The following is a 25,162-nucleotide window of genomic DNA, read 5'->3' on the forward strand; positions in this document are numbered from 1 at the left end:
CCCCCCCCCTTTTTTTTTAAATGGCATAACAGCCAGCTGATTACTAGGTGAGACACAAATCTCGTTGCTGGGTTGTGCCTACTGCATTGTCTTTTGGATTATTTTTATCGAACAAGCAAATGTTCTTTTGGAGCTCTGAAGTCTTTATGAGGGAGACTCATTTTCTGCTACCATGATCTCTTTGTCGCGGGTGGGTGATGTATGAAGAAGAATTGCAAATAGCTGTTTACAGCAAGCAAAGTCACGGAACAGCCCACTTTAATTTCTGCTATCTGTCGGAGACTGTTGTTGGTGATGGTCAAAATTAATTAAGCAGGAAGGAAGAGAGCAGGGAGGCAGTATGCATCCAGCTCTGACATTGAAGTATTAATGGTGAGCTAATCAAGAAAGAGTATCTATGAATATCTAATGAGCTTACAGTTTGCATTTTTACTGATGCAGTGAACTTCTGGGCAGCAGCTCACACAGGAGGAGTTGGGGCAGAGGTGGGCGGCCTGATTGCTCAGTCTGGGAACACACAAAGGTCTCGTGCCTGTGTCAGGGGCTGAGGCACCTTTGCCTTTTGCACCTCCCAGCCCTGCTGCCGCTGGGTCCTTCCTGCTGTCCCGACAGCAGCCAGGTCAGAGGGTCCAGCCCCAGTGCTGTGTTCCTTCCTCCCTGATGCTGGAGGGCACCTGGAGGGCTCAGCTCCTCCAGGACGGAGCTGCAGTGTCTGTCCGCTGCCAGGCCTTTGGCAAAAACTCCGAAATGCAGAACCTTGAATGCAGGACCTCACCCACTCGCCCTGTGCCCAGTGCAGGGCACCCCAGGGGAGCCTTGTTCCTGTCTCTCCTGCCGGTGTGTGGCTGGTGTTTCTAAATCAAGTTTCCAAGCTGTTTTGGGGAAAATAGAAGGTGATGGCTGTGCCACAGGGCCGGGGCACCCTGCAGACCCCCATGACCAGCATGTGCTCCGGGCACGCTGGCTCAGCCACTGTCACCCACCTACCACAGAGCAGGGGAGAATAGGAGGAAACAATCCCATGGCAAAGCTGGGCTGATTCTCATCAAAGCCACAAAAGTAAATGTCACCTTCGGGTGCCAGAAGGAGTCAAGAGGCATTTCTCCCTTCAACGTCAGTGTAATGACGGTTGTGGCTTTGCAGGTTTGTATTGCTGTGTTTCTGCAAACAGTTTCCTCCTCTAACCCCTTGGAAATTGGATTTAGCGGGGCTGAGCAGTTTGTGTGCAGCAGATAGCAGCGGGACTGATAAGCAGAAACCTGTTTACACACTCACTCATACCTAATGCTACAATTGGGCAGGGGCTGCCTGCATTTTATATATTTTTTAAACACTATCAAATGTAATCCTAGTGGCTGAATATCTTGTTGCTGCTTAACAGGAAGAAATCTGCACGGAGTAGTTATAATGGGTAACAAATGTGAAAATAGCTTCATGTGAAGCAAAACGATAAAGGTAATGAGTAAATCTTAAATTGTAATAAGAAAGAATCAAGTGGTGATCAGTAAGGAATAGCGTACCTGCAGTCTCCTGTGCAAGGTGGTATTTCATATATTGCCAAGTTAGTGGGATCTGGACACAACCCCAGGTGCAGAGAGAGTCCTGGCAGGTCACTCTGGCAGCAACAGGGACTTTTCTGGAAAGGAAAACAGAAAGCAGATGGTATCAGTTAAATAGCAGGAGGGTACTGGGGATGTCCAGGGAGGTGGTAGAGCCCAGGCTGCCTCCATCCCCCATGGTCCGCGGGGGCGAGAAGCCCCTTTGCTGTGGGTGCGTGGGCACCGTGATGCCCAGCGCGGGTTCCTGAGGCTGGCGGTGGAGTGAGCAGCAGGGATTTCTGCAGGAGGAGCACTCTGGAACGTGCTTCTCTCTGCTGCTCCAGTATAACCCAAATCTGTCAGCCTTTAGGGCTTGCTGGGAAGGTCATCTGTGAGCAAAGCTAATTATTTCAAGCAAAGCAGCAGGGTAATGCCACTACCCTGCTCCCGGGAACCGAGTTCTGCCCTGTGCCTCGGCTGTGTAGCTGCACATGAGCTGCAGGGAATTCCAGATGCACGGGGATGGATGTTAAGCCCACAGATATAAACAGATCCTACTGGCGTGTACCTTGAGCATGGACAAGGAAACACACATTCTTCCTAGCTGATGCGTTCAGTTGTCGTGAAAGTGCTGTCCAAGCCAAAAGGCAGCAGCTCTTCTTCCAGCCGCTTAATTTTCTTTAATCTGCCCTTGACATTTATTGAAAGAAGTGTTTTACGCACATCAAAGCCAAAGATTTCAAAACATCACATGAAAAAAAAAGTAAGGTCAGTGCAAGGGAGGATATGGTAGCAACCATGAGGTGAAAGACTCTAGTTTCTACAAGGAAGGTCTGTGCAAAACAAGGTTACGCTGATCTGTGGTCCAAGGGCGCTTCATTTGCGCCTCTGACAGTAGCCGCTGTGGTGGGCTTTGTATGTTGTGACACCGGCAATTTAATCAAGGCCATCCTTAATATGAACGGGTTTAAAAGTAAAAGATGCCTTGATACCAGGACTTCTCAGGAGCCTCTTCATGCGGGCAAAGAGTTTCCCATGGCTCTGCCCAGTGTTGGCCCACCTTGCTTTGCCTGGGGCAGCGCTCGTGGGGCTGAACCAGCCTTCGCATTCACGCTCCGTGAGTGGGTGTTGCTGCTTCTCACACGCTTAAATGAGCCAAAGCACTTGACAAACTGAGCTGCTCAACGTGAATCCAGCGTAGGGGCCAACCCTGCAAGATGCCTCCTGGTGCATTGAGCACCCTGAATACTACAACTGAAAAAGGAGAAATACAAAAGATCCTCAGAAAACTTGTGCTTTGAGTTTATTAGGTAGAGGTAACAAGCTGACATAGGTTAATTTATAGCTCAGTTGTATGCTGATTGCAAAGTACACATTTCCAGCAAGGAATCATTAGTAAATCACTTCCCCACCAGTTCTCTTGGCATATAAGAGAAATTTCTCTCTTCCTGACATTTAGAAAAAATCCTAATAAGTTATACACTCCATGACTTTATAGCATTTTTAATATTTAAAAGAAGGCTAGAATCTATAACCTCAACCTTTAACAAATGTACAGTAACGCGATAACAAATTTGCCTCGAACAGCTGCTATCTTGGTACCAACTGGCATGAAGAGGAGGGAAGTAATTGGCTTGTTTTCAGATAATTACCATAATTGTAGTGACACCATTTGGATCACATCTAACTGCGTTCCTGCTGCAAGTTGGATAATTTAATAATTGGCAGAATTTAGACTGACAGTAAAGGTAAAGTCAGCATATGGTGGGGAAATCAGTAGGCACCTCCCTGTGTTGCTGGTACAGGCTCTGCTGCTTTTGCTGTGAAGTTTAGCAAAATCTCTAGATTTTGCTGATTTTCTTAAGCCCTGTGACTGGTTCATATCTTTGCTCCTTTTCTTATGCTTGACCCGACGAGACCGCGTTTCACACCTTTTGAACCTTTTGATTTGAGATAAATCGCTTACTTCAGCCCTACCCGAATCACCGTTTTCTTTGTGCATTGAGTATTTTTAGCTGTCCTACTTCTGCTGGGGGCTCGTCGGGGCTCTGTGCTGAAAGTGGATTAAACCCCGGTCAGGTGCTTACAGGCAGCAGCCAAATGCCTTTCCCAGAGGTTGAACCCAGATCCTAAAGACCAGAGCTCGTCCCCCCAGCCAAGCCCTGTCACGCTGGTGGGAAGCGGAGCTTGGCCATTGCGTCGGGCTCAGCATGACACACTGGAGAGAACTTGTCCCCTTTGTGTCTCCTTGTGCCTGCTGCTTGTGGCCAGCGTGTAGGGGACTCAGCATCTCCTGCGTCTCTAGTCCTGCCATCTGCCCAGCCAGAGTCCCAGGAGCAGGAGGGCTGTAAGGTAAGGTGGCTTGGCGGTGGCTGAGGCTCCTGTACCAGTTATGGGTACACCTGTGTCTGCCACGATTCGGGCTGAACCAGGCTCTCCATCCCATGTGTATTTATGGCTGGTTGCAATGGGTGAGGCGCCTGCTGATGCACTAGCTGTAGGTCTGCGCTGCAGCCGATGCCCGACGGTCTGGGGGATGTCTGGGGATCTGGGGGGTGTCCAGTTCATCACACGCTGGGAAGAACTTTGGCACAGAGCAGGGGAAGCGCTGATCTCTGTAATAAACCTGTCTGCCAAGTTGAGGTTGATGGCTCCATCGCAGCCTCCGGTACCTGGGCACACACACAACACTGGCACAGGAGGGAAGGTGGATGGCTAAAAAGCAAACCCCGCCTCTCTCTGTTTCCCCAGGCTTTTGGGGGTGTTCTCTGGTGTCGTTTGTGGTGCTGGGGCACCTGGGAGCAGCCAGCTGAGCCCCCCACATCTCCCTGCCGTCGCACAGAAACTGCAGGGGAACCGTTTCCTTGCAGCATTCCCTCCCCCTCCGTGATTTATTGCTGCCAGGAGGCTGTGCATGTGGAGGTGGCATAAATCTCACCCAAAAGAGAGATACATTTGCATTCGCTCCCTCGCTGGCATATTGAATGAAACCCCGAGCAGGTCCCAGGCAGAAGGGCCAGCACCGGGGGCTTCCAGCCCTGCTGGAGGCGGCTCCTACACCAGCAAGGAACAGCTTCCCCACTCAGCCCAATTATCCCTAGATTAATTTTAATCCACTCCTATTTATATTCTGAGGTATCACCCTACATAAGTCCATAGTGTTCGCAGGCTTCAGGCATCCACTGTGCTCCCCTCTACTGTTCTGCCAGCAACCACAAACCCTTTAAATCACTTTTTCTCATTCAGACCTTCTGATGCTCCTGGTTATTTCTGCTGTGGCTCACGCAGCTCCTTCCAAATTGCTGTGCAATGCCTCCAAAGCACTCCCTGGGCTGACAGTCCGTGTGCTGGAGTTAAAATCCTGCAAGCTACTACTGGAAAGGAGGCTACAGAGGGCAATTAGGGAGATTATAGTCAGCCCACGGTCACGCTACTGCAGTGGGTCTGGATGTCCTGTCATGAGCAGCCAGCCCGGACTAAGAGGCTTGCAAATAACTGAGCAAGGAGAAAAGCAATTGTCTCTGAGATTGCATTTTAAATGGAAGCCCATCAGTGTTTTCATATGTTGACAGTAAACTGGATACAAAGCAAACGAAGAAATGCAAGAGAGCGAGAAGGAAGAAAGGTGGATACAACACATTAATCAGAAGCAAAAGTTGGTGGCAGTCTGCAAACCTCTACTTCTGCACGGGCTGGTGGCTGGAAATAGCATCTTGAAGCAATGGAGGAAGTAAAGAATTAATTACAGTTCTGAGACCCAATTCCACTTCCAGCCACAGGCAGCATTTATTAAGATCTCACTGAGGCGGGAAAGATTGAACAAGGGACTCAGGGGACTACGAAGGGGAAAAGAATTAATCAGTTTGTCTCAGAAGACTGAAGAAGTCAGATTAAATAAAAACTGGAACTGAAATGAAGGGGGGAACAGGGCGGTTAGAAACCTGGACCTGTTTGAAGAAGAAACTCTGGAGTCGCAGCTGGGAGCAGTCCCAGGGGCTCTGGTCCCACGCAACAGAACCTGAGGAGCTTTGGGGAGAAGGGCTGAAAGTTTGCCTTGACTTCGTTAATAGGTTTAGAAATGTCACATTTCAGCCTCTTCCTTTGCCTGGCAGAAGGAGGCCACGCAGGGTGTCTCCAGCTCTCGCACCTCTGATCTGTGCTCCAGTGCATCACCAAAGCGCCAGGTCCCACGTGCCCCAGTGTCAGCGGGACCCCTTCCCCAGCCTGCCAAACCCCTGGCAGCCAAGGGGGCACAGGAAGGGAAGCTGAACGATTAGATGTCCAAACCCCACAGCCAGCACCCTAAAAGGCAAATCTTTGTCCCTGCCCGTTGTCAGCCCAGTGTTTTCCATCACAATAACATTCAATGATTCTAAAGCGTACAACATTTTCCTCCCTCTTTTGTGCCGTAGCTTTTCTGTCTGTCCCTCTGGGAAAGGTCACTGGGCTTCCACATTCCTGCTGTGTAATGAGCTGTGACAAACGCTGCGATGGTGACCGGGGCCGGGGTCAGAGAGTTGAACGCCAGCGTCACGGGGAGCGAGCCTGTCCCCAGCCAGGCAATGGGTGTCCCATTGCCAAGCGCCTTCCCCTCCGCACAGCTCAGTGGCAGAAACTTCACGGAAACCAGATTAGAGACTCTTGTCTTATTCCCCCGCCTCGAAAATTCCATGCGTGATAAACAGACATAAATAAAAACTTCTCACAGTAAACAGTGAATGGGGAAACACACAGTTTTTGTCTTCAGGAAGCAGGAAAGCATTCCTATTTTTCTGGCATGTACAGAAATAGGCTCGTTGGAGAAAGCCTTTATGGAAACGCAAAGTGCATATCCCAGAGGAATGTCTTCTGAAACCCCAACAGCATTGATTCAGAAGAGAGACACCAACGCTCTCCCCATTGTTGGCTGCAACAGAAACACTGCCCAATAAAACTGCTATTTAGAAAGTTCCTGGCTTTATCATATCTGTCTCTTTTGCAGAAGTACAGCTCTGTCCCTATTTTTTAGCGAGATCCGGGTTACTGAAAATTACTGGTTATAGTAAAGCACAGAAAACAGCAAAGCAAGCTGCAAGGAAAAGAGGTTACACTGACAGCTGTGTTGGGTAATAACCCTTATGATATCACAAAGCTTCATAGCAGGATTTTTCCACCCCCTGTGTTATGCCAGAGAACAGTAAAAAAATCAGTCTGTTGATTCTATAGTGGTATTTCCTAGCAAAACCACTAAATACTGTTTGGTATGTTAGCTGGAGTTTAATATGCACAAGTGATGGTGGAGATGGATGTGTACTGCAAATTTTTATCATGGACCTTCCAAACCAGGAATACCTATAAAGATACATCTCATTCCTCAGCTATACTATGTTTTTCAGCGTTTTTTTCAGTGCATTTTTTTATCCAGTCCAGTTTTAAATGTCAATATGCCAAAATACAAAGTGTTTTTCACAATCTGAGGCTAACATGGCATGAACACTGCCCTAAACACTGTATGAAATGTGGGGCACTAGAGATTCTTCCAGGGAAAACCCAATAAACTGCTACATTATGATTTTCATCAAGAGAATCACTGCAAATAATAAATCCTGTTACGCTTCTCATGTTTTGGGTATTTCAAGCAAGAAATACAAGGAAAAGCAGCCATGAATTAAGAGAGAGAAACTGCCTTCTCTGTAGGATCTGGAACTACTTTAACAACTTGTTGAAGGTCACTAACTCAATTCGTGGATGCAAAATAATGGCAGCATCCGAAAGATGGTTTCACAAGATGTGAGTCACCGCGTTATAGCTAATGGTTTTTGAAACCTGGCATGTGGAAGCTCCAGATGCATATAATGCATGCCCAGCAGTGGTACGGCAGGATTTACTACTAGATTGAACCTGAAAGCTGGAGGTGGAAGAGCCTCCCAGAACCAGCTCTGCCTCCCAGGCTCCCTCAAGGCCCCAGTTTCAATCTTTGGGGTGTACAGACCCAACCGCACCCATCTCCTTGTTATGGAGTTGGTGCTGCTGAGTTGTACATCACAAGAACACAGAGATCACCAGTAACTAACCAAGAAAACAACAACATCTTCCTGTCACTTTCCAATCCCGCTTTTCAGTCGTGATGCTGAAAGACTCGATGCATCTCACTTCAGTGCCCCCAGGGTTTACTGATGGGTCCCAAAATTAGATCAGCAGCCCCAGCTCAGAAGTCTAGCTAGGCTTGTTACTTTAATGAAATGCTAATTGCTGCCTCTGCGGTCTCGAAAAGTGCCTTTGGTCCTGCAGCAGCTCCAGTTAAGCAGTGTTAATTGCCAAAGCTAATTATGTTGCTGTTGCTCCTAGATACTGGTTCAGGTGAGGTCTATAAACAATAAAACCAGTAGCCAAAGCGCTGTAGCTCGGCTGCGGTGACCCGTGCACGGCCGAAGGCACCGCTCTGCTCCCGATGCTTTGTGAGCACCAGGCACAGACCAGGGACATCGCGACGTGGTGCCACTCGCTCCGCACAGAACAGGACCAGAGAGGTGACAATGCCTAGAAAAGAGACCCTGCAGCAAATCTTCTTGCTAAAAAATGTGTAGGATTTCAGTTTTGAGAGAAAATGCTGGAAAAAAACCCTTTCCTTAGTTCCATAGGTGCGGGTTTTAAAAAGCCATCCTAAAAAGGCCTGAAATTCCTTAGGTGTTGCAATTAGTGGAAGGCAAGAAGCAAACAGATCTGGGCTTCCCATTCCTCAAGGTAATAACACCCCAAAAACTCCCAACACTATTTTGGTCGTACATCCCATGTCTGTTTCATCGCTGAAACTCCCAGCTGAAAAGGTGCATTACACCAATTAAACCACCAGAACTTCCTAAGATCCTTCTGAAAAACAAGCTTACTGTTCGGATAAAGTCCTTGCTGGTTAGAACATCCCCAACAGCCTCGTATAATTGCTCCAGAGGGGTTACGCTTTGCCAGGCCCCTTGGCAACCGGCGCTTTGGGACTGGAGGTGGGAGCAGCTGAGCTGCCATTGCAAAAACCAGCGTGAATCTTCACCAGGTGGCCAAACAGGAGCAGCTTAGGAGAGCCACGGGGGAGGAAACTTCTCTTGAGCTTGGCCATGCTGCCTTAGCGCTCTCCAGCACGGCGCAGGAGAGGAGCAGAACAAAGAGGGCAGTGCTATGGGTTATTCTTCTGGAGAGGGTTTTCCAGAATCCTGTTTAGGGAACAGGCGGTAAAATAGATTTTATCTCAGATCCAATTAACAGCTGAGTTACAGGACTCAAGCGAAATAAAGGGCAGTGAATCTCCCAGACTCTATTTATGTGATTTATTAGAATACGGCTGTCTGCAGGAGCGGGCGGCAGCCGTTATGTTTAATTTATGAGGATGCGAGGGGGAAAGGGCTCGGCTACCAAGCTGTTGGGGGGTTCCTGCCCTAGCAGGGCAAAAATCCTCCTCCTGCAACAAAGGCACTAACAGCCCCCTTGCACCAGCGTTACTGGCTGTTCGTTGGATTAAATCAGCCACAACTCGCCAACCAGGGTGTGCAGAACTGCGGGTGGAAAAGCTCCATCCGCTCCCTCTGACGGGTTTCAAGGCTTATGCAGAGGGAAGAGCCAAAGCACAGAGATCCAGAGGGAAAAGAGAGATGAATTCGGGGCCTTGCAGCTGAACTACCAGCGAGGGGCAACGCACACAGTGGGAGTTTTTGCAGCAAGCGTGAAGAAGGTGAAACATGAGTCTTCTCATCTCTGTTTCTGAAACTTCCCATTTTAAGCATCTTCCAGGCCAGAAAAGGATATTTGAGCTGACAGCCTTGGAAGAGCTCCACCATTTGATGTTTGTGTGTTTGCAGAGGAAGCACAGAAGGATTGTCAGTGACAGATGAAATCTGCAGTCCTTCTAACACACCAGTTAAAGTGATTTTGCCTCTTGAAAGCCGAACTATAAGGTTTCTATCAAAGAGATGTTTGATACCAGGAAACCAAGTATTGTGAGAAAAATAGAGTCCATAGTTTTCTTACATTGCAATCAGTATTCATGTAAAATAGCTGTTTTCTCTGTCTTGCGTAGCAACACATAGAGTCAGACCAGCTGCTGTTTCATTTTTTTCCTTTCTTTATGTTTTATAAGCGGCTGATGTACAGTGGTAGAAAAATACAACCACAAACAATGTGACTGACTGTCTCAAGAAAAGGGGTTTTTGTTTTGCCTTTGTTTTTTAACACTTCACTGGTATTCTGAATATCTTTTAAGAAGAGATGCTCTGATGCCCTGTTGTATCACTATCACAAAATTGGATGCTCCAGAGGGAAGGAGCCTAATTAGGTTTATTATTTGTTGCTAGAGCAGCCTTAGATTTGGCAAATCCCCTCCCAGCAAGGCTGTGTTCAGTTCCAGCATATGTTGTTTGGATCCATAATTTGAACTTAAAAACTAAAAGTACTTTTTTCTAATGGCTAGATGGGAGCTTTCTTCCAGATCTCTACAGGAGGTGGAGGCTCTCCCGGGGGGGTTGCCTTTTTCTGTTAAGTGTTTCTCTAATGGATTCGGTGAGAAGCAGCACTGACACAGAGCAGAAGGATCAGAAATCAGCCACAACTTAAAGCTCCTGTTCCCAGCCACCTCCTCAGCTTCTCTATTCACCTTATTCACTCAACCTGATCTCACAGGAAAACCAGGCACCAGGCACACCTCTTACTTGTTGCCAAAAGCTGAGTTAAATAATATTTTTAATGCCCATAAATAAAGGTAAAATATAATTTGCAGAGAAAGAGCCATCCGTTGGAAAGCAGGGTGCTACATTTAGTTTTCTCCTGTCAGACAGAAAGGAAGGGATGCTGACAGACTGCTTGTAAGGTGAACTTCCAATGGGACTGAGTTTTAATAGAGTCACTTGTGCATCTTTCAACCTCAGATGCAGCCACACAAGTATCTCCAGGATTTGGGATTCCTGGGTGACCGCTCTTGCAGCTCTTAGAGGTGCCCGAAACACAACGCAATACAACAGCTGAGCTGTATGGGGAGTTGTGGGCAGTTGCTCTTGCTGTCAAAGATGTTGTGATCTCTCATGTCGCGCTTTAGGGAGCACAAGAGAAACAGCAGAAAACATGGTTTTAAATGAAGGGCAAGAAAAGTCTGAGATAAATGCATCAGTAGTTAAGTCTCTCAAACAGAAAGCTGCTCTGATGTTTTCCAACAATATTTCATCCAGTTCCTAGGTTTAAGACAATAAACTCTGCAGTTCATAACATGCACACTCATTTTAACAAGGGATCTGTCTTCCTCCATAGAGCCTTGGCACAGACCACACTTAAAGCTCTTGTGCTAAAGCAGCACACATTTTTTGCTTTTGAGGAGACAGCAACACACAGTACCATCCCCAAAATAAACCAGGGATGTCTATGGTCTGCTCTTATGGGAATGGTAATGCTGGTAATGCTTGAGTTTCACTAGAAATCAGAAAAGATAATTCAGCCTTTCAGGAACACAGGGTTGTGCTAAGAACTAAAACCAGGTCTCCTGAGCCACAGACAGTGCTAACCCAACCACTCATTAGAAAGGGTCACTTTTCTCATTTCCCTCATGCATATTTGCAATGGCAAGGAAGAAAATGCTTTTCAAATTTAGCTAAAAGCTTTCAACCACATTCCCGTGAGCACCAGCGCAATAGCTGTTGCACACAGGTGCCAAAGAGGGCATTATTTGAAATACAAGAGATTTTTAGGGTACAGGACAGAAAGCGGCTGGTTTGAATTCCTTCCCCAGCTCCCTTTGCTTTGCTGGCCCTTCCAGTAGAGCTTATTTGGGTGTTGTCAGCCCCATGGGATGCCAGTTTCCAAGCATGACTCCCTGGGTGCAGGTAGAAGCTCTTTGCTGCAGTGCGAGGGCTCAGCCAGGACCTCCCCGTCCATCCTACCTGGCCGAGGCTGCCAGCAGGGAAGCATTAGGGGCAAAATGGTTCCTCTGGCTCCTTTTCAAGAGCTCGAGTTGGACACAGAGTCCATTTTACCATATTACTTTAGGAGGAAGCCAGCAGTCAACCCAGACCACAATCTAGAAAAGTCAGTGCAGCATTTCAGGGTTTCTGTTTTATCAAGTTACTCATAGTGTGGCAGCTGAGTAGTGACTGTGAACAAACAGCCATTAGCACCGTTGTGATTATTATTATTTACCACTTTTGAGTGTCTAGGACGGCTGGTGAACAGCAGAGGGGAGGAATAAGCAGATACTTGTTCTGAGAAACCTACAGCTTAGATTTAGTTGTAGCAGAACAAAAGACTTCTACATCTTCCCCTCCCAAGTCGCTGCGAGCTCTTAGTTTGAGGACAGTGTCTTACTGACAGTAATTAAACCACAACAAGAGCCACAGCCAGTGTCTTTGGATAAGGCAGAGGAAAACCCGGCTCAGCCCCTCCCTGCTGTTGAATCCCCCCACATTTTGTGTTGTGAGTACTTGCCTGGTCGGGGCAGTTACTGTTGTGGCTCAGATGACAAGCGGCACCGTGGGCTGGGATGGCTTGAGGACTTGTGGTCACTGCTCCACACTTAAGTGGTCACCTACAACTTTGACAACAAACAGTTGCTTGGTTCCTCTTCCCCACTCAGCCCACAGGCACTCCCAGTTTGCTCCTGGGGGGCTCCACACCCCACAAGAAGCCACCTTGCAAAGCTCCTGGCTCTTATTCTCCACCAAGCTCTCCTCCAGCCCTGCCAACAAACTCGTCTTTAAAAACTCTGTCAGCTGCGAGGATGCAGATGGTCACATTTGCATCAAACAACTTTTAAATTATCATTCAAATTAAATTAAATTGAAAATGCAATGAGCTGTTCCTGTAGATCTAGGCGCACAAAGACAAGTTAATGAAGGTCACATTTGTAACCAGTGAAGAACATTTAAACTGTACCATGCCTAGCATGGAATGCCATTAGAATAACATGCCTTTCTAAATAAGGATGAATGAATCTTGAAGGCCTTGTGCAGGATTACTCCCCGCTCCCAGGAAAGCTGGTCTTTGGGACCTTTGTGTTAAGCAGGGGGGAGATGCGCTGGCTCCAGTGGAGCACCAGCCAAACTCGTTGGCCGTGCAGCGTGAGGCCTCGGGCACCAGTTTGTGCCCTGCAGGTCCTGCCTGCTCTCCTTGTCTGAACGCAAAACCAGGCAAGCCCAGAAAGCCAGGCCTAACTCAGCTGAGAGGCACTTCTTCAGACAAGGGAGCCACAGTTTTGCAAATGCACAGCCTGCATTCCTCCGGTTGTAATTGCCTCATTTACACGCACAAAGCCCTGTGCCTTTTGCCTTGCACCATGCTTGCAGTCACCTGTGAAAAACTGCTCTGTAATGGCGTTTGTGCCATCCGTCACCTTCACAGCTCTGTGTTGTCACAACGATGTCATACAAATTAACTGTACCTATTTCCGTGTGCTGAGATGAAAAACGGAACCAGTTTGGCGTGCGAGTGGCAGAGCACAGGCTGCCTCTGTCTGAGGCTTCCCAGGGACCAGGGGCCGCTCCGACACCAGGCTGGGCTCCGGTAAAACGCTGGATGAGTGCACAAAATGCTGGGCGAGTGAGCAAAATGCTGGATGAGTGCACAAAATGCTGGGCAAGTGCATGAAACACTGGGTGAGTGAGCAAAACCCTGGGCAAGTGCGGGAACTGGGCACCTGGCCGAGTGAGCTGAGTCCAGGTGACCACAGAGCAATAACCTGAGCAAGCCAAGACATCTGTAATAACAGTTCTTTCTCCCTCCTTTGTGTGATGCTGCAGCTTATCTACAGCTGCTGCAGACCCCGTTGTACACTCCATCCTGAGAGATGAACTATCATTTAGTACAGGGAAATAAATAGCAAAAATACATACCAAATGCCCCTTAGCAACAGAGCTCTTGTTTTCACACATTCTCTGCTCCACGCTCAGGTGCGAAGTCAGACACTGAGAGATCAGAGAAACCTGTGAAATGGAGAGTAATAATTGGCAAGAATTTTGGCATCTGGAGAGAGTTTTTGCAAGCAAAAGCTTAAGAGCTGCTGGTTTGTCTGCTCACCCACAGAAAAGAGCTAACACCTGCCATCAAAAGGGGACTAACGCACTCGCTTTAATTAGCCACTGAGGTTTTAGTTGCTTGAGAGTGACTAGGTGCATCCAAAATCTTAGAAAGCAAATGTTGCAAAATCCACCCATCCACACAGCGTGTCTGACATATTCTAACAAAAGCAATTAAGTCACAGCTGAAGGCAGCTGATAATTCCTTGCAACAAGAGTCACCAGGTTCAGTTAGTGAGCTGAAGACACTGGATAGGTGGGTTAAGCCCATGTGTGAAATGTGCTGGTGGGAGGCAGGGATGTGCCTTTGCTCACCCTGAGAAAAGCGTTGCTTGGATTTTTTCCGAAATGCTCATAACGGTTGTAAATCTGAGGAAATCCCTTTTGCTCTCAGTGGATGATGGTCTAACGTCTATCAGCACAACTGAGAACAAAATCTGGACCTGCGTGTTCTACTCAAAGCAAGTTTTTGTGCGATGGCATCTGAGAAACTGCAACAACTGGAATTAAACTACTTTACATAATCCATTCATAAGATACAGTTCATAAATAATAGTAGGAAAACAAAATGCCAAGCCAAACTGATTAAAACGCAAGCTTGAAAGCTGCCTTACAAATGAGAGGCACAATAGTAGCTCAGCAGTGAATGGTGATTTACTCTCTGGTTTGTAAACCAATTTATTTATCAATAGTTGAAGTTTATGCAAAAATAACTAGGTCAAGGATATGTGATTAGGAGGAATACATTGTCATTGCTGCCTTTCTGGGTTCAACAATGGAATTTTAGGCTCTGTTTTCGATAACTGCAGCGCAAGTCCCTGTGTAAAACCACAGCGTTCCCCCGGGCACAGGAGCAGACCTCTCGCCCCAGTTTCTGCGCCTCGTCTTCAGCAGCTCTGGGGAGTTAAATGTCCCTGACCAAGGAGGTCACAGACTTCACGGGGTGTCCCGGTGCCTTTTGCCACCATTGCCTGCGGCGATGTGTGACGGGCCAATGGCGGGGACACGGCTTGGTTATTATCCCCTGAAAACTCAATGACTTTTCAGAAGAGACGAAGACTTTGAGTCTTGCCATTGAGTTCACACAGCATCGAAGCATTGCAAACAGGAGCCTTTGCACTGTGAGTTCGCCTCCTCGGAATCTCTGTGGGAAGGAGATTTTTCCTCTTTAGATGTCCCATTAGAAACTGCTGATGCAGAATCCATCAAATCCATTAAGAGTCCATTAAGTCTGTAAGGCTGTGTTTGTGTTCCTGTGTTGTCTGAAGAATCTGGAAGGCCACAAGCTGTACGTTGCCTGTGGCAGATTATCCTGTGCTGGCTGGCTGTGTCTTTTGGCTGCAATATCCTATATGCAATATGGATATGTGGTTTTGAAAGACGAGGGGATACAAGGCCCTTCTAATATGCCTGGATGGCTGGGCCAGTGCCTTTGAATTATGTTACACAAAAATGACAGCAGTGGAAGACAGATAACAAATGAAGGCCAAGAAATTTGACCCAAAATACACTATGTCATTTTGCATCAGGACGATTCTGAGCCTTTTGCTCTTTAGTTAGTCATGAAATGTCCATTCTTCCCAAATAGCTACATCAGCAAATGACACTTAAATGATAAGTAGCTATATATTAAAATACGTTGAAGATCAATGGTACTGAGTATGACAATCACCTTGTATTATATATTGACCTGAATGAAAAATCACATAGGATTAACATCCCAGAGCATTTTACAAACTTGGATTAACACATGAATTTTGACACATGTGCAAATGATAATTTTAGGTAAGACCATGAAATAGCTGTTTCTAAGAATAAAAAAGGCACAACGATTCTGTGTGACCCAGAATGACCAGGGCTATTAGGCAGAGCAGACTTTGGCTCAGACACAGGATCAATATTTGTAAACTAGTGTCAAGCGGAGAGTCTAAGCCAAGGTTTTCCCAGCAAGCAAGATGCAGTGATGATGTTTTGATGAATCCTGATGACTCTGTGGTGAACTGGTGATGTCGTACACACATGCAGCATCTCCCACCCTTGCAGACGGCCCGCAGACGCACCTGGTGCAGCGCAGAGCTCAGACGTGAGCGTGTGAGATGCCGGGCTGGTTTGTTACAGCCTCCTGGGAAATTTGCTTGGGTTCGGTTAACTTGTCTTTTAAACGCAGGCATCCTACGGAAGGAAACTTCCCTGAGTGACAAGTCTGATGTAGTTAAACAAAACCATTTTTGAAATGCAGAACTCCAAATGTGATTAAAATGCAGGTTTTCCAATGTATATTTCATCAAGGCTAACCACAAGCAATCCTTTCAAAATATTTCCTTTGATGGCTGGCTGTTTATTTGGACTCAGTGAATGCGGGTTTGGTGAAAGAGGGTGTCAAACAGGTCAAGAGGCGAGACGGACACTGTGCCCTGGAAATTCAAGCCTTTATTATCTGGTCTCCATGGGATTTCCTTTCCTACATGGAAAAATGTGTGGTGATGCCATAGCAACAACAAAGGAACAAACATAGCAGGACATGTCTCTGCTGTTTAAGGCTTAGTAGGCTGGATTTTGTAAATGACTGCATTTCCAGAACAGTTATTTTGCTCAGAGTAGTATAAACAATGAGAAGCTGAGCTAAAGGCACAAGAAATAAGGATGAACAGCTTTCCATCTTCTCTTTGAGCATTTGTCTGTAAGGCAAAAAGAGCCTTATAAATATTAAGGAGGAGTTGAAAAATGCTCATTTTAATTTAAAACTGATTCCTCTCCCTCGTCTCATACCAAACTTATAAAAGACGCATCCTTAAGCCCCCCTTGCCCTGTGCCACACGCCAGCCGGTTCCCACAGGCGGAATCTGCAGCCTGCTTGTTCCACCAAGGGACTTTGCTTGAGGATTCGGGGGCTAAATGGCCCTTAGGGTGTCTGGGATGTCCATGGAGATGCACAAAACCGGGACAGTCTCCCCCAAGTGCGGCACTTGAGGGCTGGGCAGCTCCCTGGGTTGCAGGTCCTGCTCCCAGACCAGCTACCCCGCAGATCTATACCAGCAGGACATACAGCAAAGCATATACCGCTATTTTTTTCCTACGGATTTGATCTAGTATTTCACAGGACCGCGTGACTCACCGACAGCGCTCTTAAAGCCTTTTGCAAATGGTAGATCAACACGATTTATCAAAATGAGGTTATAATCATGACACTGATCTGTCAGTCAGCAGCCCTGGAGGAAAGTTTTGCAGCCCTCCTATAACCTTTAAGATCCCCAAACACGGAATGCAAGGCGTCCTGAGCTGCTTCCTGACCTTATTTGTAACCTTCCTTTCACAAGCCATTATTCTTCACACAGTGAGCCCAGATAGCAGGGCCCGTCAGCACCTGTCACAGAAGAGGTCTCAGCTTAAAACCCACAGTCTAGCTGTTGTATTTCGAACCAGTGCCTTATCAGAGGGGACCAAAGTCACGCCAAGAAAAGACATAAGAAGGGTGTGTGTAAGAAGTAAAAATATATCTCCAGTTTTCAGGAAAAATGTCTAACTATAACCACATTTCATAGAGTCACCCATTTTTTGCTGGAGTAAATCTCAGAGACTGGATTCCAGTGTGTTCATTTGCAAATGTATTTGACATACCCATCACAGGCTCTGCAAATCGGCACCTCTGACCTCAGTCTCTGCCCACGCCTGCTCTGTCCAGGAACCTCGATTAGTCATGGGGTGTAATGTTGTGATAACTGCTTTGCAATTGAACTGTTTCCCCCGGATCGGCTCTCGAGGGAGGGCGCCGAGCACCAGAAATTCCCTGCCCTTGTGCAGAGGGGCCAAGTGCTCGGTGTATTCCCCTGACCAAAAACTCTTCAATCATCGTCTCTGAAGGCTGAATTTCAGCTCGTTCAGGCTCTCATCACAGAACACCAGCATTTTATTTATAACTTACCTAGTATGCTGCCGCCTCTGATTTCACTGTTTCTTTGGAAAGTGTAGCCAAAGTTGGGCAGTATCCAGAGCCCATCAAACAGCTAATGGCAAGAGGTCCTGACATGCCTTGATAATTAATGTGAGCATAGAACTGAGAAACTCGCAGGGTTTCCTTCTAAAGGCTCCTTCATAACGAATAATAACTGCACTAATTATATGAATTCTCTAATAGCGCAATACACCTTGAAATCATTTCACTAGGCATAAAAAGAAGCATCGTGAGATTAACACTTAACAGATTGAAAACATCTGGGTTTGGGAAATGGATTGGTGAGACAGGCAGCTTTTGCAGGGCTTTGCGGGGTTATTTCCCCCTTCGGATTAATCTGCTCGACTACAGAATAAGTATTTTTCTGACCTGCCAGCAGAGACAATATTAATAGTTTCTAATTCTTTAGTCAGCAGAACAATAAAGCAAATGCATGCTTGGGATTGGGTAGAGGGGAGTCTTTATGATCCTCCAGCATCCCTTTAAATTCTCCTTCTGTCACTTGCAACAAAACAGGCACTTTTTGGTATGGAAAACACATGGCACACAAAGAAAAAGGAAAAATAAGCCTGCCACCTTTAAATGCAGAACTGCACTCAGATTTATGGAGTTGTGGCTAAAGAACAGAATAATAGCTGGTATCTTTTTATGGGTGACTGGGAAAAAGTAAATGTATTTCATATACTACGTACCATAACACAATGGTTAGTGATCTCAAAGAGGTAATAGATGGACTTTTTTTTCATTAAAATGTCATTAACGAATGGAATGGGTGGGAGGAGCCATTGACTTGATAGTGGTAAATGACCTGATCACAGGTGAATAATAATAATTGTGCATCGGTGATGATCAGTGCCAACTTGACAGATAGCTCAGATCTGATCTGTAATATTTGGCATCGAACCTCATTTCTATGCATCCAGCTTCATGCCTTCTATCTTTATTACCCAGTGCATTTTCTTTTCTGAGAGCGGCCTGATTGCTACTAATCTTCCAGCCTGTAACCTAATGCTCTCTCTTTAAATGAAGTCCCCATATTGTTGATAAAGAGTCATTGTGTTCGCTTATCTCCCTCCTCTCCAGAAGTGATAGCAGGAAATCTGACTTCTCAATTAACCTGTGCTGAATTAGAATCTTTATGATCAAATTGGTCGATGTGATTAATCTGGACTGCTTGGAACTCAGTGGGAATGAGGATTTGTGAATCTCACCAGCGCCCCTTTCTGCGTGTCACGTTGCTGTGGTGTACACAAATGAGAAGCCATTTTCTTGTCATTCTTATAAATTGCTTCTCTTTCTGAAATTTTCGAAGGAGGAATGAACATGGCACTGTGTTGCAGGGAAAGCAACAGAAACGGTATTGTTTACACCATGGAAAAATAATGGATGTTTCACAGATGTAGCAAACAAAGGCGAGTATGGCATAGATCTGTTGTAAGACAGGAGCCAGACCCTCCACAAATTAATTACAATTATTATTTAAAATGTATTTTTCTGGGGTGCAATGTCATCCATTGGCATGTGAGAATGGAGACTTTTAAAACGCAGTGTTCAAACTTGTGTCTTCTGCGTGTTTTCCCTGCATGTCTTTCAAGTTAAAGCGGGGCTTAACCTGGAGGAATAAGGCTTGCTGTAATTCCTGGGCATTTTACATAGATAAACCACGAAGTTTAATTACAGAATGTTTAATTAGAGACTGTATTTAAGATCATCAAAATGTCTCCTGCATTAAAAAGCATATAAATTTCATTAATATATGGATACCTAAGAAAAAAAAGATTTAGAGGCTAAATGGAAGCCCTGTCATTACCGCTTCATTTCCTCGCTGCTGTTTGAGTCTTGACGGGAAAGGCACTGGCAGCAGATCCTACTCTGATTAATACATTTCTGTTTGAGATTCCACCTGTAATTATCCACTGTAGGAACATGAGGACCTGGCCAGGTTTAAATCAGCATGCCCCGGCTATCTCCTTTATTCACCAGATATGTACTTCAGATATTCTTCTTGTTCAAACAGGGATGCGTAGCTGGAGTTCATGGAGTGCTCATACACAGGGTTACGGAAAGCTTTGAAAAGAACTAGATATCAATAGAGGCTTTTTATATTCTCTTGAAAAACAACTTGGAAAAGCAGCTCTCACTTTCTGAATATTATGAGTGAATAATAACTTTGCTTTGTAATGTTATTTTTCAGGTAGTTTTTCTGGTAGGAGCAAATTCTGACTAATCACTTGCACTGACTCCCATGTGCAAGATACACTGTGAAACTCTTGCTCAGAAGTGTATACTTTTCATAAAAATACTTCTTTGCTGAAGATTTCAGCAAATTTCAACAAATGCTTTTTCTTCCATCCAATATTTTTGTTTGTCTTGTTAGATTCTATTTAAATGCACATTATTTCGGGACCAGCTTGAAATGTTTGCACAGTATTTCAAAGCACCTCCCAGTAAAGAGGTAATAAGGTAATCTATGATACTATAAATAAGAGGCTTTTTTAAGAAAGTCCTCGAATCATTTTGCTGTAATGACAGCAGGCCTCATTAAACAGCTGCATATACAGCACAGATTGGGGACATTTGTAATGCCAGTGTGCCTGCGTTTTGTAACAGTCCCAAACGTGACCCCTGGGAACGCAGCGGTAAGAGAGGCGAGGGAGTGAAATTGGGCTGCAAAGGGAGCAGGAGTGTCAAGGTTGGGCTCCCTGTGTGCTGGGGGAGCAGTCTGGGCAATGGCCGGGGCGCTGCCGCCCTTCGCCTCTGCTCAACGCGTCGTTACTCAGTTCCTGCGACCCGCTGCGCTCAGCAGGGTGACATTGTCCTGTGCGTGACAGCCACACGCGCAGCTCGGCTCTTCCTAAAGGAAATCCCATAGCCGTTTTGTCCAGTCTCCCAAGTGGGGTGTGCGTGTCAGCGCCTTTCACATGGGCACACTTAGCTCTGTGTTTCAGTTGTACCATTTTTGTGAAACCTATCATGACCCCTGCAGAAAGCAAGTCCCTGCCTGCAGGGGTGTTCTCTGTCTCTGTCTTCCCTGCGTCTGTGTAATGAGCTGCCTGGTTCACCCGGTTATCAGGACTAGGAAGGTCCCACTTGCTCTGAAGGTCACTCACCTCGTCCTGCTCTGGATGCTCGTGGCGTGTCCTGCGGCTGGGCTGTCACCTCTCTGCCATGCCCCACGCTCCAAGCTGGTCTGGCGCCAATAAATTCGAGGCACATCATGTCTTGATTGACTTTGTAGAACGGAGAGAAAGGATCTGATCTTTCCTGAAATTTGTGAAATTATATATGCATTTCTCCTCTGAAGTATTTTTCAGTTTTTAGAAATCCAGGGCTACGTTAGGCTTACCGTGCCAGCATTATACATCTATAGTAGTGCTCTGTGCAGATAACACCTCCACAGTATTTGATAAACTATTTCAAAGAATGCTAATAAATACCTGGAAAATCAAACCATTGCTACAGAAACTGCTTGATAAAACCAGCTGTCTTTCTTGCGCACCAAATCTGACCTGTTCTCAGCATGCAAACTGTCCTGCCCCTGGCCCCAGAGCCACCCGTGTTCTGGCTCACCGAAATATGCAGAACCCCCTGGAAAACGGGCTTGTGCCAGTGCTGATAAGGGAAATGGAGCAGTCAACAGAGGTCAGAGCTTAACCCTCTAAATTCTACTGGTTTTAGTCGAGAGAGAGAGAAAGCTAGTTAGTTCCTGACTCAGTGGGAGGTTGAGGCTTTAATGAGGATGCCACAGACACCTGGAGCTACACACACCCTCAGCCCAGCATCTCATGGGGGCAGCACCACCCATATTTTGGGACCATAGAGGAGCATCATCCAGCTCTGAAGTTGCCCAAAAAACAGCAAGAGCAATTCAGGTGCTGGTGGTGAATTTATTGATAATTGTGTATTTCAGCTACTTCATCCCTCAGCAAAATATTTGTTAGGAAAGAAGTGGTAAGAACAGGAGGCAATTTTGAAATGCAGTTTGTTGTATAAATGGTCGAGAAACCAAGACTGAGAGAATTCTTACAAGAGGCTGGGAGAACCCATTTGGGCACTTGTTCAACTAAGCTGCTGAAAGCTCAGCTCTTTATTGTACGGAAGCAAAACATTCAAGTCAGGACATGCGGCACACAGGGGTTTAAGCAGGACTTCACAATTTGCCACTGGACAATCTGGACTGTGAATTTGCCTGCAAGTCACTTCACAAGGTCTAATGGGTTATATCCTCCATGGGTCACTGAACACAGGTGAATATTTTATAAAACATTGTTCCTTCAACCCTTCCCTAAGTGTGTACAGAACACCAGGCTTCCAGACTCCTGAATTAAAGCTGTAAATTTGAACTGTCAATGCCAAAAGATGTTGGACCAGGCAGCAGGTACCTTTATGACATTTTCTTATTACAAGCACCAAGATGCAATTGCTCATAGAGGGCATTAAATCAAATCGTGGACAGAAGCTGTGACAGAAACAGCCCAGCTTCCCGCCTGGCTGCAGGCGCTGCCAAAATACTTGCAGTTAACCTGCGTGGCTGGAGAGCTGCGAAGTGGAGATGCTTTTCTTTCGGCTGGGTTTTGCCAGCCCAAATTTAACTGTGCGCTTGTGCCTCTGACTGGTCACAATTATCTTAATGAACTTAAGCCTACGGAGCAACTATTCCATGACACTTACAGGACCGCGTCTGCTGCACTGGACCGTCGGGCACGTGGTGCTCCAGTGAGCAACGCCGTGTTCTCCCAAAACAGCATCAGCTGTGGAGGAGGCACCATCTCATGTGGCTGCTATCCAAGTCCAGAAACACTGGAGAAAGAATGATATGGCAAAATTAATTATGCCGGACAACTAGTTCTGTGCTGAATTGGTTATGTTGTTATTGGTTTGTATCTTACACCATCCTCAGGAGTTCAGGAGAAGGCTGCGGTGTTGTTGATGGAAATTTAACTGTTTGCGTTGAGTTAAAGGTTTAGTGTGGATGTGTCTTTTGGGACTGTAGGGGTAGATTCTGTCCTGTCAGCATCATTCAGCCAGGCCACGGGTTCCTGATCAGAGGAGTTGGGCTTTGTTGTTAATTGCTCCATTCATTGCTTCTTTGTAGTCCATCAAATTTAATTCTATCTGTGGATCCAGTAATTATACGTTCTTGCTTTTATGCAGGGCTAATAGACCACCTAAGGCTTTGTGTAAATTAGTTAATGTTTTCTCCTACAAAGCTGGCATTTTTCCTGTATTGTGGTGGCAGGTGCAAACTGTTCCTTTGCAAAAGCATATGGCAAACTACTCAAGTACAGCGAATGCTTATGGGTTTTTGAAGGACAGGGTGAAAGGAGCATGTTCTTTATTATATATATGAGCACAGTGTCAATTTTATAGTTCTTTGGTAGCCTGAAATGCCTTAAAGTTGCTGCTGAGAAAGCAGATACCTCAGAGGGGAGAATTCTTGTAAGGAACATGGAGATAAAATACAATAAGAATTGCAGAAGGTGCTTAAATCAAGCAGGACCAGGCACGCTGGGCGAACAGGCTAAGGAGGACAGTGTGTCAGTGTCTGTCTTGCACTGCAATGCAAACCTGTGGAGCAAAATTTTTGGCCAGATGCATCAAAATGAAGGATTCTGTAGGGAAAGATAAACTGGTGTTGTCGAATATTAATCTGCTACTCCAACAGAAGTGATTCTTTGTAGATATCTGGGGCAAAACCTGGCCTGATGAGGCCTGTGGCAACATTGCTGTTGACTCAGTATGGGCAGAATTTCATTCTAATTCTTTAACTGTTTTTATTTCCTGTAAATAATCCCAGTGAGAGCTGAAGAACATTTTTAAGTGAGGGTTTATTCCTGAGTGCATAACTACAATGCATTAATAAATCGGTAGCCAAACTAAATAACTACCATTTTCCCATTATGTTGCAGCCTTTCCATTTATTCCTGGTTTTCCTCTTTCTCATGCTATGTTGAAAACAAGTCAAAAATCCCCATTTTCTGGCGATTTTGGGATGCCCATAAGAGGGTAGCGCATTCTCCTTCCTCTGCCAAACAATCCCTGCCTTCTGTTCAGGCAGCGGTGGAGTCAAAGGCACAGCATTAGTTCAGCTTTGGTTCCCTTCACTTTCTGCTGATCCCATGAAATTGAAAAAGCAAGTGGGAAGAAATTGGAAGATGCCATCGCATTTTCTCCAATTTAAAGTACTCACTATCCTGTTATGCAAAAGCCTGAGGTAAGCCTCAAAGCTGGATCTCTTACACGGCAATTTCCTTGAAGAGTTGTTGGATCACATTTTTGTACGGGTTTCATCTACAAAGAAAGTATTTTATTGCATCTATTTATCCAAGTGACCTGAAATTCATTTATCTGACAAAGATATTTCCATCGCTGAGCTTCCAAACGTACAGAGAAAAGTATGACACATCTGCTTTTAGTTTGTCCTTTCTGTGGCTCATTTGAAAATGAACACTAGAGCAACACGTGTACAGCACAGGGGCTGCACGTCGTTACTAGCAAACACTGGCTTGCAAACTTCTAGGTGGCAACGACCGTGCCAAACCGCAAAATTAATATGACGATGATGGAGTGCAGGAAGGACTGCAATCAGTGGGCATGCCGTGTTTCTTGGGTACTAAAAATCCAGGCAGGGATTTAAATCAGCTGATGAAAAAGCCTTTAAATCTTCTAACTTGTTCCCAAGTCCCTTGTGCAGTAACCAGATATTGCAGCTGAGACCTTCTGTCCTCCCCTGAACAGCGTAGCTGTGGGATGTCTTAGTTTGGAAGCTCTTACGCACTTATAGTCTCTAAAATGAATGTGGGGCCTCTTTATACCTCGGTCAGACCAAACCCTAAAGGAATTAGGACAGAGAATAAGTGCTGTTATGTCCTGGTGCTGTACTGAAACACGTTCTTTTCATAGAGGGAAAATTAGTGAAATGAATGGAAACTTTTGGCCCCTGCTGGCTGCTGTATGCACTTGGGGTTCACCGCTTGCCCTGCCCAGATGCACATCACTTCTGCCAGGACAAATGAGCATTGCCCTGATTAATCAGTAGCCCTCAGGGAACTGCTCTTTCTGCACATATATTATGATCATTTAGAAGCCTTACTATCCTGTGCTTGTTGCAGGAAAATGCAAAGTAAATTGTGCAAAATATACTCTGTTTATTAGACGCATTTCTCTGTATCTCTTTCAGTAACAGTGTAACTCAGTACCCTGAGATGACAGACGATGTATTTAAGCTCATTTTTCTGTGCTGCCTCATAAATGTTATTAACTCAAGCATTTAAATGCAGGAGGATGGAAGTGCGCTGGGGTTATTTTTGTCATCCCTGAAGGAAGCCGGTGGACTCACCAGCCTGCCTGGGGCGTTTCTCACTGCTGTGCTGTGGGGCTGGCAGTCTCGGTGTCGATGCCCGTGACAAATGGGGGTCCCAGCTCCCAGCAGGGTGGCCGAGCACTGGGCAGGCGCAGCTGAGCAGGGGTGCCCGAGGCCGGGCTCTGCTCACTCGCTGGAGTCAGAGAAACCCAGTAGCACAGCTGGCGTTCCTCCCAGCAGCATCCTCACAGCCCCACTGTCACACACCGATCCACGGGGTCACCGTAACCTGACAAACCGGCACAGAGTCACTGAAGGGTTCCCTGGGTGCTCTGTGCTCAATGGCTCAGCC

General features: G+C 46.1%; 2 protein-coding genes across 2 annotated transcripts in view; one reads left to right on the forward strand and one right to left on the reverse strand.

Annotated features, from left to right (window-relative positions):
• ASPA (aspartoacylase) overlaps window positions 1–25,162 on the forward strand; it is a 75,679-nt gene that overhangs the window by 17,909 nt on the left and 32,608 nt on the right. The window lies entirely within an intron of this gene.
• Window positions 1–25,162, reverse strand: part of SPATA22 (spermatogenesis associated 22) — a 57,101-nt gene that overhangs the window by 8,923 nt on the left and 23,016 nt on the right. Inside the window, exons 10-13 of the mRNA XM_065036390.1 lie at window positions 22,179–22,307; window positions 20,618–20,771; window positions 13,373–13,462; window positions 1,521–1,636 (exon numbers count right to left, since the gene is read on the reverse strand). The gene's annotated coding sequence lies outside the window, so the exon portion shown is untranslated. The remainder of the gene's footprint in view (window positions 1–1,520; window positions 1,637–13,372; window positions 13,463–20,617; window positions 20,772–22,178; window positions 22,308–25,162) is intronic.

The sequence above is a fragment of the Columba livia genome, chromosome 20, assembly GCF_036013475.1.
Source record: "Columba livia isolate bColLiv1 breed racing homer chromosome 20, bColLiv1.pat.W.v2, whole genome shotgun sequence".
NCBI classification, from domain to species: domain Eukaryota; kingdom Metazoa; phylum Chordata; class Aves; order Columbiformes; family Columbidae; genus Columba; species Columba livia.